The following is a 14,487-nucleotide window of genomic DNA, read 5'->3' on the forward strand; positions in this document are numbered from 1 at the left end:
GGTTTTTAAACGGAAATGCCAAAATCTGGATAACAACATTTTCCCATATTAGCATAATTACCAAACAACTATGCAAAAGAATTACTGTACATTGTTACATGGATTACAACTAGAAGAAATTTGTTTTGTTTAACGACACCACTAGAGCACACTGATTTATTAACCATCGGCTATTGGATATCAAACATTTGATAATTCTGATTCGTAGTCATCAGAGAAAACCCGCTACATTTTCCCTAATGCAGCAAGGGATCTTTTATATGCACCATCCCACAAACAGGTCAGCACATGCCACAGCCTTTGATATACCAGTCGTGGTGCACTGGCTGGAACGAGAAATAACCCAATGGGCCTACCGACGGGGATCGCGCATCAAGCGAGCGTTTTATCACTGGGCTACATCCCGCCCCGGGGCGAGACGTAGCCAAGTGGTAAAGCGCTCGCTTGATGTGCGGACGGTTTGGGATCGATCCCCCATCAGTGGGCTATTTCTCGCTCCAGCCAGTGCACCACGACTGGTATATTAAAGGCCGTGGTATGTACTACCCTGTCTGTGGGATGGTGCATATAAAAGATCCCTTGCTGCCAGTCGAAAAGAGTATCCCATGAAGTGGCGACAGCGGGTTTCGTCCCTTAATATCTGTGTGGTCCTTAACCATATAACCGTAAATAAAATGTATTGAGTGCGTCGTTAAATAAACCATTTTCTTCCTTCTTCCTTACATCCCGCCCCCTTGGTTGCAACTAGAGTCTCTACGAGTACTCGGGTGCGGACCGAGTCTAGCAAGACGACTCGAGTTCGTTCACAAAAATCGAGTACCCGTTTAAGGAACGGCACACACACACACGCGCGCGTGCGCGCACATAGGTCGACAGACGTAATTCAGGGTTTCTGCCAGAGGGTAAAATGGGTATGGCGCCATACCCAATTTTTTTGCAGATTTTATTTTTTTAAGCCGACTGTTTGACAAAATTAATGACTCTCATCATTACTGCATGATTTTCTTAACCCTAACCCTAACCCATTTTCTTTCTGGGAGAGGCCTCCCATAGCCCCTATTCATTCAGCACACACATTGTAAATATTCAATTTCAAAGCGCCATACCCAAAACGTTCTTTCTGGCAGAAACACTGTATATATACCTTTTTTGTGAATATCTTAAACTATAATAATAATCTGCCATATATTTTATACTGTAAAAGTAAGATGTAACGTGATACTAGATGCGAGGTTTAGTAACTCTTATATACGTGTGTGCGTGCGCGTGTGTACGTGCGTGTGCGTGTGCGTGCGTACGTGCGTGCGTGCGTGTGTGTGTTTTTGTCACTTTGTCATATGCTTGCCACTGGTTACATTATAGGGCTATGAGACATGGAGGAAAAACAAATGCAATACAATGTCATGATTTGGCATCCATGTTCAGCGCTGAAATTAAAATGCATAATGCTATTTTACTTTATTCCTTAGTCTCATTATATTATCATCTCGTGTAGGCCTAAATGTCGGGTACTCAGGTCCGGGTCGAGTTTGACCCTCGAGTACACGAGTCCAATATTTTGGACCCGTGGAGGCTCTAATTACAAACTAATATTGTGGGTAGAATGATGGAACTATATGGTGAAAAGGTTTCAGGTCAGCTCATTTTGTTTGAATATCTCCATCGTTTTTGCCCGAATTTGAGGATTTGCTCCAGCCCTGGGAGTGGGGACCTCCCCCCCCCCCCCCCCCCCTTACGTCTGTACACTTATGAAAACGTATGTGTAACTTAAACTTGACTGTGACGGTACATGCTCTTAAATTTGTTTCGCCTGTGGCGATTTTAATTGTGTTAGAGGGCCGTGTGCACTTCATTGCACTTAAGCCCAGATGGGCAACTTGTTACGTAATATCTCTGCGCGACGGTCCTCGATCGGTACGCCTAATACACACCCAGCCAGGTGCGGAGGCCATGTGGCTAGTAGTTACGTAATATCTCCGGTAGTGCTGTTTATGGCCAGGAGATTGCTCGCGGTTGGCGACAGCCAGACTGACGATCAGAGAGAAATATACCGACTCTAGTAGAGGTAGAATATGAGATGATACGTGAGGTACCGCATTGTACCCCCAGGCAAAATCCTGATTTATAATAAATAGCTAGTGTTTTAGAGATATCTAGGAGAAACGGAAAAGGAAGCTTCCTAGTAACGTTAGTCCGTTTGGACTTTGGTAAATATCATTTCTGCTCTGTGTATAACCTTGATGTGATTGATGTGACTTTAAATATTTTAATACTGTATTATACCAATATTCTTTAGACAGTGTCTTCGGTCATCTGACGAAGTAAATCGTAGACTTTTTGTTCTAACATTATACGAGTATTTGGTAATATAAAGCTTAGCCAGTCATCCTAGACGACCTAGGTACACTGTAGGTTATTGTCTTTATTGTGATCGGTACCAGTATTAATTCTGTGTTACAAGGTTACTGAATGAGTAGTTAGGGGTAATTAAAAATTAACCCGTTAGGAATAGAGCTGTAATTCCTTTATTAATTAAGTTCCCCAAGAAGCGTTCCTAAATTATCACACGTTACTGAACGAGTAGTAAGGGTTAATTAAAAATTTACCAGTTAGGAATGGTGTTGTAATTCCTTTATTAATTAACTTCTCCTGGAAGCGTTTCTCAATTATCACACGTGTGGGTGTGGTGTAACGGTGAAGTGATTCGCATATTGTGTAACTAGACACCTAGAGATTAACTAATTAAGTGATCAGTTCTGGGTTGTTATTATTGCTTTTATTAATTAACTACTACGGCTGTACATTTGTCAGCGTAGATTAATACAGATTCCAAAGTGTATTGTGTTTTTGTTGTGTTTCTAGAGAACTAACGTGCTATAATAATATATACCTTATATAAGATCGTATCTCTGATCATACCTAGAGACGAGCCATACTAGGGTTTAACCGCCTGTTACAGAGAGATCTAATAGATATACAGTTAGGAGAGATATTTTGATAATCGTGTTTTATTCAGTTACGGGAATTATAGAATCCCCGTGACATTGACATAATATGCAAACCAAAATATAGTCTGTTTACATTATTAAACATGTGGAGCTCTTGACACCAACATTAACGATTATATTGCGTTGACACAATAGGTCGTTTTAGCCAGTGTACGATATTAAAACCCACATACCGTATACGATATGCATGTTACTTCTTCTTTTTTTTACTATAGGAGAAGCCACGGTGACGTCACATGTTTTGATCACGTGGTACCGCGTGAGCGCTGGTAGGCAAGAAACCAGTTGACAATACTGGCATTAGTAGTAATGAACAATCGAATGTTTTTCCGTCAATTAAATCAGTGTAGACTAGTTTTGATGAATGGTATTTTGTCATGGTAATTTCATACGTTGTTGTTAGATGCACAAGTCACTGTAGTAAGGATTATGAAATTAGTTTCATCAAATACAGTGGAAGCGAAACGTTGAACAGTTAAAGCTGACAACAATCAACTTTGCCCATCCCACAACGGAGATCGTCATTTTATACAAGGTTTGTTGTATGTTATTCATTCGTAATACTAATACACGTCAGTATTTATTGAAATGAAAATTGAAAAGATAATAAAATAAAAAATAATAATAATAAAAGCCCCCACCAAACTGACATGGAAACAAAGTTACCCTGTGAACAGTAGGCCTACCCAGTCAATCGACAAACAACGTTTTATGTAACTTTTTGTTTGTATTGACAGATCCATTATAGTGGGTAAAACAAAAATCTGAATATATTTTATATTGTATTATGCCATAAAATATGTAGGTGGCTGGAGTATTTATATTTTTAATTAAATAACAGGGAGCTGTGTGTGTGTACGTGTGTGTGTGTGTGTGTGTGTGCAATCAAGCATATATATATTGTTTCATATGAAAATGGTTGTGAAATATTTCCATTTATTAATTATATTATATGTTAATTATAATGTTTTACTTTTTTTATTGAAGAAGTGATCCACAGGTGTATTTGTAATGTGTAAGTTGATTTTTTAATAATAAAATAAAAGGTATAAACATTTCAGGGTGGGATATCAGGTGTATGAAATCATTTGTTTGGATTAAAAATAAATAAATACTAATAATAAAACTGGATATTGATCCACAAGTTGGTGATAGCCATTATATTTTATTAAAAACATAAATTATGTTACATGCATTTATTATATAAGTTATCTGAATTTGTTTGCAGGAAATAAAGAAAGAAAAGGGGAGCTGATTGTATTTATAAGTATTATTGTCATCAGTGACAGATGTCAATATGTCTTCACAAATACATTTATGTGTATTCAAATATTTCAATAATATTCAATATACACAATATAAAACTTTCATACTTATATATCATAGAAATTTACCAATTTTCTTATTTTTTTCCTAGGTATCAGTGATCCCTGTTTATGGACAAAAAGAGAACCGGCAACTCTTGGATGAAAAAAATGGGCCTTTCACGATGAATTAAGGGCGTTTAAGTTTTAGGGTGAATTAAGGGATGCTAAGGAGAACACTGGTATCAGATTCAGCGATTCTTTTCTACAGTATCTCATGTTTCTGTGCATAAGAGGGATACCAGAACTTTTTTCACTGACTTTCCAAACTACCATGTGCAATATTATTGGGGCTATTCAGTATGTGATGATGACATTGATAACACACTGACTTTCCAAACTACCATATGCAATATTATTGGGGCTATTCAGTATGTGATGATGACATTGATAACACACTGACTTTCCAAACTACCATATGCAATATGATTGGGGCTATTCAGTATGTGATGATGACATTGATAACACTTGGATTTAATCTTTTTTTTACCAGGATCTCGATTTTCTAATAAAAACAGACTTTACAAAATCAATAAAATTATATCGAGAAACAGTAGACAACACATATTTATTATTTTCTTTTTCTATTATCATTATAAACCAATGATCAAATGATATTTGCATTGTGTTAATGTGTGTCTTACATTAAAACATTGTATTGTTACCATTTACAGTAATTTGTTGTTTTAAACTGGTTTATTAATCAGGTTGAAAGTGATAGCCTTTGAAACTGTGCCTCTTGTCAAAGGTAACTGACACTGTTTTAGATTTGAAAGGAAGGAATCTTTTATTTAACAATGCACTCAAGTCATTTTAATTACGGATATATAGAGTCGGACATGTTTAGGGATCACACAGATAATATTAGGGAGGAAACCTGCTGCTGTCACATAATGGATTACTCTTTCCGATTAACAATAAGGGATCTTTTATATGCATCAGCCCACAGACAGGATAATAAATAGTGTAGCATTTGTTACACCAGTTGTAGAGCACTGGCTGGAATGAGAAATAGCCCTATAGGACCACCAACAGGAATCAATCCTAGATCGACTGCATATTAAACTATGTCCTGGCCTGCATGGGATTAGGTGATTAAAATACATAGTTTTCATATACGATTCAAAATACTGCTTTCAAAAAAACCGTCATCGTGAAACTATATGTTTCTAAATAGTGTAACCAGTGATATGCGAGCTTTGAACAGTGGTACAATAAACCGGTCACGGGTTTTGGGTATTGGGTTCGCCTCCACACTGAGCTAGTTTAAAGAGTTAAAGGGTCACCGCACCGACTTCTGTCTCACTAATCATTAACAACTAACCCACTGATAGTCCAGATAGCTGAGATGTGTGTCCATGATAGCGTGCATTAACCTTAATTGGATATAAGTACGACAATTTAAATAAAATGAAAGTGATACAATAAAACAGTTATCAGAATTAAAGTTAAATCTATGTGAGATGACAGAAGAAAAAACAACACCTATCACTCTATACCAGAGACTATCCATTGAACTCTAACCCATTCTCTCTCAAAAAGAAAACGAAAAGAAAAAAAAGAAAAGAAAAGAAAAAAAGAGACCCCCCCCCCCTAAACATTTTAATATTTTCTGTCAACTGTTAAACCGTATTAACAATTTAGCTAAATTTGATTCAAGTTCCATTTATATTCAAATACTGCGTCTGTTATAAAGAAGGATGGAAGAAGGAAATGTTTTATTTAACGACGCACTCAACACATTTTATTTACGGTTATATGGCATCAGACATATGGTTAAGGACCACACAGATATTGAGAGAGGAAACCCGCTGTCGCCACTTTTCGATTAGTAGCAAGGGATCTTTTATGTGCATCATCCCACAAACATGATAACACATACCACGACCTTTGATATACTGGTTGGAGCGAGAAATAGCCCAATGTGCCCACCGACGGGGATCGATCTCAGACCGACCGCGCATCAAGCGAACGTTTTACCACTGTGCTACGTTCCGCCCCGTTACAAAGAAACCACATACCATGTTGTTTGAGAAATAGCCAAATTAACAACATCTCAAAACATTTTAGACTAGGGCTATTTCGTGTCTAACATAATGATCATTTCGATACTTCGTCGAGAGAGAAAGGGAATCCCCTGCCGCCACATTGATACTCCTGGCAACCCCCCCCCCCTAAAAAAACCCCCCCCCAAAAAAAAAAACCCACAAAAAAACCCAACCCCAACAAAATAACCCTAAAACCAACAATGGTAAATGCAAAAAATTGGCAACAACAAAAAAACAAAAACAAAAAAAAACAAAAAAAACCAAAAAACCCAAAAAACAAACAATAACAACAACAAATCCAACAAAAAACAACAAACACAACAAAAAAAGAGAAGAAGCTATTTATACACTTAACCATAGCCAGAATAGCACGTATATTACAACCTTTGTGGCAGTCCTCCTACGGGCGGTGCATGAGGGATGAAACACCCGGTTACGAATCGAAAGTGGCGGTCCTTAATGAGCACCTGATAGTGGATCATGGAAGCGATCACGACTGTCTTGTGCAGCGATATGATTTTGATATCGGAATACGGTTTTGTCATCCAAATTCGAATTACCTATCATCGGGCACTTGTTGGAATGGAGGAAAAAAAGTACCATAGCACCTCGGGCAAGTGCTCTACCACTGAGTTATATCCAGGTCCGAACTTGTCAAAATCAATACACTGAATGTATTATCTGCGTTTGTTGTGCGAATGACATGGTGGGCTAGGTTTTAGTGATGTTCCAATGATTTATTATAATCGAAAAGTGAATGGTTCGGCTTTATTGATGGTATAATCGATTATAAAAATCTGTAGCAGATCGTCGCAGAAAATATTAGCTCTAATCATTCCTACAGTTTAGAGGATGGAATTGCTATAAATACTCTGGGATTTGGTAATTGTGACATATAGTCTTAACCGGCCTCGATGGCGTAGTGGTTAAGCCATCGGACTACAGGCTGGTAGGTACAGGGTTCGCAGCCCGGTACCGGCTCCCACCCAGAGCGAGTTCTTAAGGGCTCAATGGGTAGGTGTTCGGCCACTACATCCTCTTCTCTCTCACTAAACACTAACCAACTAACAACTAACCCACTGTCCTGGACAGACAGCCCAGATAGCTGAGGTGTGTGCCCAGGACAGCGTGCTTGAACCTTAATTGGATATAAGCACGAAAATAAGTTGAAATGAAATATAGTCTTAGAGAGGAAAACCGCTACATTTTGTTTATTAGTAGCAAGGGATCTTTTATATGCACCATCTCATAGACGGGATAGCACATACCACGGCCTTTAATATACCAGTCGTGGTACACTGGCTAGAACGAGAAATAGCCCAATGGGCCCACCGATGAGGTGTACGTAAACAAAACAGATAGGTATTAAAGGTAAAAATTTGGGATTTCTAGATTGATTGATTTCAACTTATTTTCGTGCTTATATCCAATTAAGGTTCAAGCACGCTGTCCTGGGCACACACCTCAGCTATCTGGGCTGCCTGTCCAGGACAGTGGGTTAGTTGTTAGTTTGTTAGTGGTTAGTGAGAGAGAAGAGGGTGTAGTGGCCTTACACCTACCCATTGAGCCCTTAAGAACTCACTCTGGGTTGGAGCCGGTACCGAGCTGCGAACCCTGTACCTACCAGCCTGTAGTCCGATGGCTTAACCACTACGCCACCGAGGCCGGTGGATTTCTAGAGTTTTATCTCGGCTAATACAATAGGTTCTATATTAATAACCCATATATCATTCTTGAGTTCAGATTATTCTAACCAATCATATAATCGAAAGTTGATCAGTTGGTTCAAACTGATTATAACCAATAATCGATGATGAAGTTCCAACCGAGTTCCAATGATACTAGTTTTAATACATTTAATATTTCAGTAAAGAATGCTCATATTATTATTATAACTGACTGGCGTCTCTTTTTTTATAATTTCCTACTAATTAACCCCAATTTTATTTGCAAATATTATTTTAATTGTCACATGGTCAATCAGAAAGATTTCATAAATATATATGCAATCTCATCTCTTAAAATCTAGTCATTACGTATAATTTCTGAGTGAATCATACCAGTATTTTCAACAACATATTATTATATTTCCTACAACATATTATTATATTTTTCAACAAATAAATGCATTGTTACCAACCAAAATTATATCTATTTTAAATTTGGTGCGAAATTTGAGGAACATTTTGGAATATTTGGGTTATATTGTCACATGGAAGTTGTGGAATCTTTTTTTTCTTTAAAAAAAAAAATAATAATAAGAATAAACAAGAAAATGATATATGTTGACAGCTTTGATAAAACCACTGAAAAGATGAAATTGTGTATAAGAATATTTATATGTTTCTTTTTTATATTTTCATATTTTATATGTGCACTATACACCGAACTGTAATACATTTATTGTGATATGGGCCAGAGGCCTAAAATACTTCGAATAAACAATTGAAAAACAGTTAAATGTATATAATGTGTACTAGTTTGCTAATTTGAACAGAAATGTGTTTATAAACATAAATAATTTTAATGGTTTAAAGACAACAGGCTTTCTAGAATGTTTAAACAATTTACTTGCCATGAGTAGTACGTGCCATGGAGCCAGTGGATTTGGAAATTCGTCGTCCTTTTTTACCGAATCATTTTTCTCATCAACATATTAAGAAATAATTAAATATATGTAATACATTAGAATACTAGTAATTCAAAACATAATTTATAATGTTCAACAGTCGTGTTTTTTTCCGAATCATTTTCCTCATCAACATATTAAGAAATAATTAAATATGTGTGATTCATGAGAATAATTCAAAATATATAATGCTCAATAGCCATGCTTTTTTCCCCTCATAATTTCGTAATCAATTATATATCTTCGAGAATATTATCTGTCGAGCACTGCTGATGCATAGTGTGACCATTGGTATGTCTGGTACCAGCGCAGGTATTCATCCAATGGTGAATGCTGTCAAGAGGTTGAACCAGTTTAATGGTTTGACCATGTACCATAATTGTCAGCAAAATTTTAATTGTGGATGGCATCAGCTTTAAGTGTCCTTCTTCTGTCTGTCTTTACCAAGTTCATTGAACTGAAAAGACGTCCACAAATAGACGTAGACGACGACATCATCAAGATCAATTCCACTAATTTCAAGACTCTGCTAATAAATGGTGGCCTACTTTCCGAGAAGTCAATGCAGGTTTTCAGCACTTTGTTTTTTGTTTTGTTTTGTTGGGGTTTTTGGGGGGGGTTTTCGGCTGAGCTTTCAGTAACTGGAACTGGTTTTGTATGCCTTGTTGGTCTTCCTCTTCTAGTTTTACTAAAATTTGTTCTACAAGAGACAGAACATCTTTGTTGCCAAATGCAGCCCTGTCAGTCGGCTAGATCGTGTGACTGAAGGTTTTCTTCTCCAACTAGACAAAAACAAAAGGCATTCTAAAGGTTTTAAAGGTAGTTTTTCGTAGTTCCCTCACCCACCCACCCACCGCTAGTTATAGTTAGGGACAGGAAAGACGTAATCACTATCACCACCACCATTATTATCATCACCATCACCACCACCATCATCACCATCACCGCCATCAACACCACCATCATCACCATCACCATCACAATCACCACCATTATAATTATCATCATCTTTCTCTTTACGACTCTGCAGCACTGATCTGCTAAAAGGGTTGTCTTAACAAAACTGTTGTAGTCGTAAAGCATTCGCCTGATGCGCGGACGGTCGCCTTTGGGCTATTTCTCGTTCCAGACAGAGTGCTACGACTGGTAAATCAAAGGCTGTGGTATGTCATACCAAATGTTTGATATCCGACAGCCGATGATAAAAAAATAATCAATTGTTAGACAAAAAACCTTTAACTTTTTATGCTTTTCAACCATTGACATCCAATAGGAAGAAAGGAAATGTTTTATTTAACGACGCACTCAACACATTTTATTTACGATTATATGGCGTCAGACATGTGGTTAAGGACCACACATATATTGAGAGAGGAAACCCGCTGTCGCCACATCATGGGCTACTCTTTTCAATTAGCACCATCCCACAGACAGGGTAGTACATACCACGACCTTTGATATGTCAGTCGTGGGACACTGGCTGGAACGAGAAATAGCCCAATGGGCCCACCGACGGGGATTTATCCCAGACCGACCGCGCGTCGAGTAAGCGTTTTACCACTGGGCTACGTCCCGCCCCCGCCCCCCATTAGTCTAGCAAAACGTATCGTATGATGTCTTCCTTTGGTGATATACTATTGTTATGGCGAGATTGGACGCTTTCTTCTCTTAATCTCTAGATCTAGTGTCTGAATATTAGGAGGTTAGCCTCGCTATAGTTCGTAACTTGAAACTGCTGCGGCATCGCAGAATCATACCCAGCGGAGGTGGTGGGGCGAAATGACTTTAAGTGACTTTAAGTCAGCTACAATTACGCCATGGAACAAATACTGAAAATCGGGGGAAATGATAATGAAGCTTTATCAGTGAAAGTCACATCTGGTAAACCGTTTCAACTCCGTTCTAATAAATCACTATTAAATTCATACCTGTCGGTAACCCGCATTAAGTCGTTCCAGGTCTGACACACAGACTTAATGTGCACGCACGGGCCTACGTGCATTTTTGTTCATCAAGTACATAACACGTGTCTTAATTTTACATACAGAAACCTTTCAACAGAGAGCCGTGAAATTGGAAGACTTAAGTAATATCATGCTCCAGAAGAAAATTACGCATGCTGTTAAGAGTAGATATTTGGGATGGGTATATTGACCGGTGGTATAGTGCACTGATTTAAGTGTGTGTGTGTGGGGGGGGGGGGGGGGGGAGGGGGTATGCATGTGTGCCCATTTGGATATCACGTACGCTTGGGAAGTGTGGGGGTGTAAGTCCAAACGTAAAGCTTTAAAAAAAAATTCTAAAACAAAAAATTAAATATTGTTTTTGGCGGAGGGGGTGGGTGGGGTCTAATGAAGTCTTTATCATTATGGAGCGTTACAGAGAGAGTTAAGCGGAGTCTTAATTGTGACGCAAATAGCCTTGTGTAATATTTGAACTGCCCCTGGGTGTGGAAAATGCTCCGGAGTGCCTCGCTTTTCACGAATGTTATTTATCCTTTTTAGGAGGGAAGGCTGTGTGTGAATGGAGAAGATTGTCACAATTTATATGAATAAAGTTGCACCCCTCCCTAGAAAAATTCAACTTCCGCTCCTGACCGGTGTTGGATCCAGAGTGGTTAGGAAAATCTAGTTCTGGTGTTTGTTCTTTTAAAAAAAAAAAATAGTTTTTGTTGTTGTTTAACGACACTACTAGAGTACATTTATTTATTGGGGATATTTTATATACACCATCCTAATGACAGGATAGCACATACCACGGCCTTTAACATACCAGTCGTGGTGCACTGGCTGAAACGTCTCGTCCACTTGTTCATTTACATAACATCAGTTTAGAAAGGGAAAATGCATAATATGCATTGACAGATGGCAGCAATATATGTGCGTGTGTGTGTGTGTGTGTGTGGGAGTGTGTGTGTGTGTATGGGTGTGTGTGTGTGTGTGTGTGTATGTTTGTGTGTGTATGTGTGTGTGTGTCTGTGTGCGTGTGTCTGTGTGTGTGTTTGTCTCTGTGTGTGTGTCTGTGTGTGTGTATGTGTGTGTCCGTGTTTGTGTATGTATGTGTGTGTGTCCGTATGTGTGTGTGTGTGTGTGTGTGTGTGTATGTGTGTGTGTGTGTCTGTGAGAGAGAGAGAGAGGGGGGGGGGGGGGTGCTGCTATATATATTAATTCTATTTTTAACGGGAGAGGGGGCATTGCTTTATCTTCCGAGTTGAAGTCTACACCCGTTCCTGCTTTCAACATCTATTTTATGTATGCCAGGAAATAACTAAATCACCGCATCCATTTGGTTTTCCTTGTCCCAACCATGACCCCATGAGTGGTGTATAAAATGTCATGGCATGTGTTGTCCTGTGTGTGGGAAAATGCATATGAAAAATCCCTTGCTGCCAATGGAAAAATGTAGCGGGTTTCACCTGACATCCAGTAGCCGATGATTAATTAATCAATATTCTTTAGTGGTATCGTTAAACAAAACAAACTGTATTTACTTCATCCAAATAGATAGTAAACTGTGGAAGACGTGTGATTGTTAGTACATGTGTTTATAAGCAGATAATTGAACACTATTTATTACCTGTAGGTTATAAACAACAATATATACTAATCTCCCAGTTAATATAGTATTATAGTGTATAATTCCATAATATTCTGTATAAAACTGTAAGTTATGAACAATAATACTAAATCCCATTGAAGGTACATGTTATGACAGCGTGCGAGATAATATTCTGTTTGAAACTATTTCGCCATACGACAAATATCTGAAACTAACTATAGCTTTCGTAAGCTGGGTCTATTCGGAATTAGCTGGTTCCGGGTTCCATAACAAGCAATCAAGTTCCACTGATAGTAAAGTTAATATTTTCTAGCAAAACTAACATAAAAGGTCTCTCAAACCATCTATTCTTGTATCACCAAAACATTTTAAAAATATTTTTAAAAGTAACGTTATGGAAACGATCTAATTCTATATTTAAGGCTATTTTCCCTTTTCAAGATCGCAAACTCTTCTTTAACTATACTAACTTTATTTAAATGTGTTTCAGGTTTGCAGATTATAACCACGCTTAGTATCAATTTTTAATGGTTAAAACTAAAGTCTGCCACCATGTTTGAAAACTGAACTAATTTGTAGACACAAAACGCCAGGGCCGTACCCTGATCAAAATCCTAGGGGGAGGGGGGCACCACTTATTATAAACAAATGAAACATTATACAAATTAAACCCTGAGATGTGTATGCTATTTTCTGGAGTAAAAAAAAAGTGAGAATCTCAGGGAGGCAACTGCCCCCTGCCCCCTGCCCCCCCCCCCCCCCCCCCAGAGTACGGCCCTGAACGCTGTATACTAGTATGTACAGCATTAGGTCTTGGAGTAATTATTAAGTTACACAAGCTTGACTCATTGTTTTAGATTTTAAAATATTTGCAACAAAATACGAGAACCATATATGAAATGGCCATTACATTTTTGACATCCCTAAATGAGCCAGTATATCGTAAAACAAACAAAACATTTTTCTGTTGTTGTTGTTGTTTTGGGGTTTTTCATTCAACACTTGAAAGTACCAAAGTAAATACACATCACAAAAGATTCTCTCGGATTTATTCAGCAACACAAACACTTAAATGGTATATACACGTGGTTACAAAATCAGTGACACTTGACGACATGAACAACAGCGCATAGTTTACGTTTCCCTTCTGATGGCAGAAGCACAATAAAGTAGGCTATAAAACAGAAACAAATATGTATACAATTTTGATGAACTATTTTCAATATTAAATAATTATATTAGAGGCAGAACAAACAAACGAACAAACAAACAAAACCTGATATTTTTCTGTTGCCTTTAGCAAAATCGTTTATATGAAATATCTATTTTTTTCTGATCGGTTTGTATAAGAAAATTGCTTTAATAATATTTCTATTTTCACTTGTTGTCAAAGAACTACACGACTACGTATACAAACAAATATGTATAGCTGATATTGCTGTACATTAGAGTAAAGTAAAAGTAAAGTTTGTTTTATTTAACGACACCACTAGAGCACATTGATTTTTTATCTTATCATCGGCTATTGGACGTCAAACATATGGTCATTCTGACACTGTTGTTTTTTAGAGGCAACCCGCTGTCGCCACATAGGCTACTCTTTTACGACAGGCAGCAAGGGATGTTTTACTTGCGCTTTCCGCTGGCAGGATAGCACAAACCATGGCCTTTGTTGAACCAGTTATGGATCACTGGTCGGTGCAAGTGGTTTACACCTACCCATTGAGCCTTGGGTTTGGAGTCGGTATCTGGATTAAAAATCCCATGCCTCGACTGGAATCCGAACCCAGTAACTACCAGCCTGTAGACCGATGGCCTAACCACGACGCCACCGAGGTCTGTATGTACATTCGGGATGCGCGGTATAACTAGTATACTGG

Source organism: Gigantopelta aegis, chromosome 2 (assembly GCF_016097555.1).
Source record: "Gigantopelta aegis isolate Gae_Host chromosome 2, Gae_host_genome, whole genome shotgun sequence".
Lineage (NCBI taxonomy): Eukaryota > Metazoa > Mollusca > Gastropoda > Neomphalida > Peltospiridae > Gigantopelta > Gigantopelta aegis.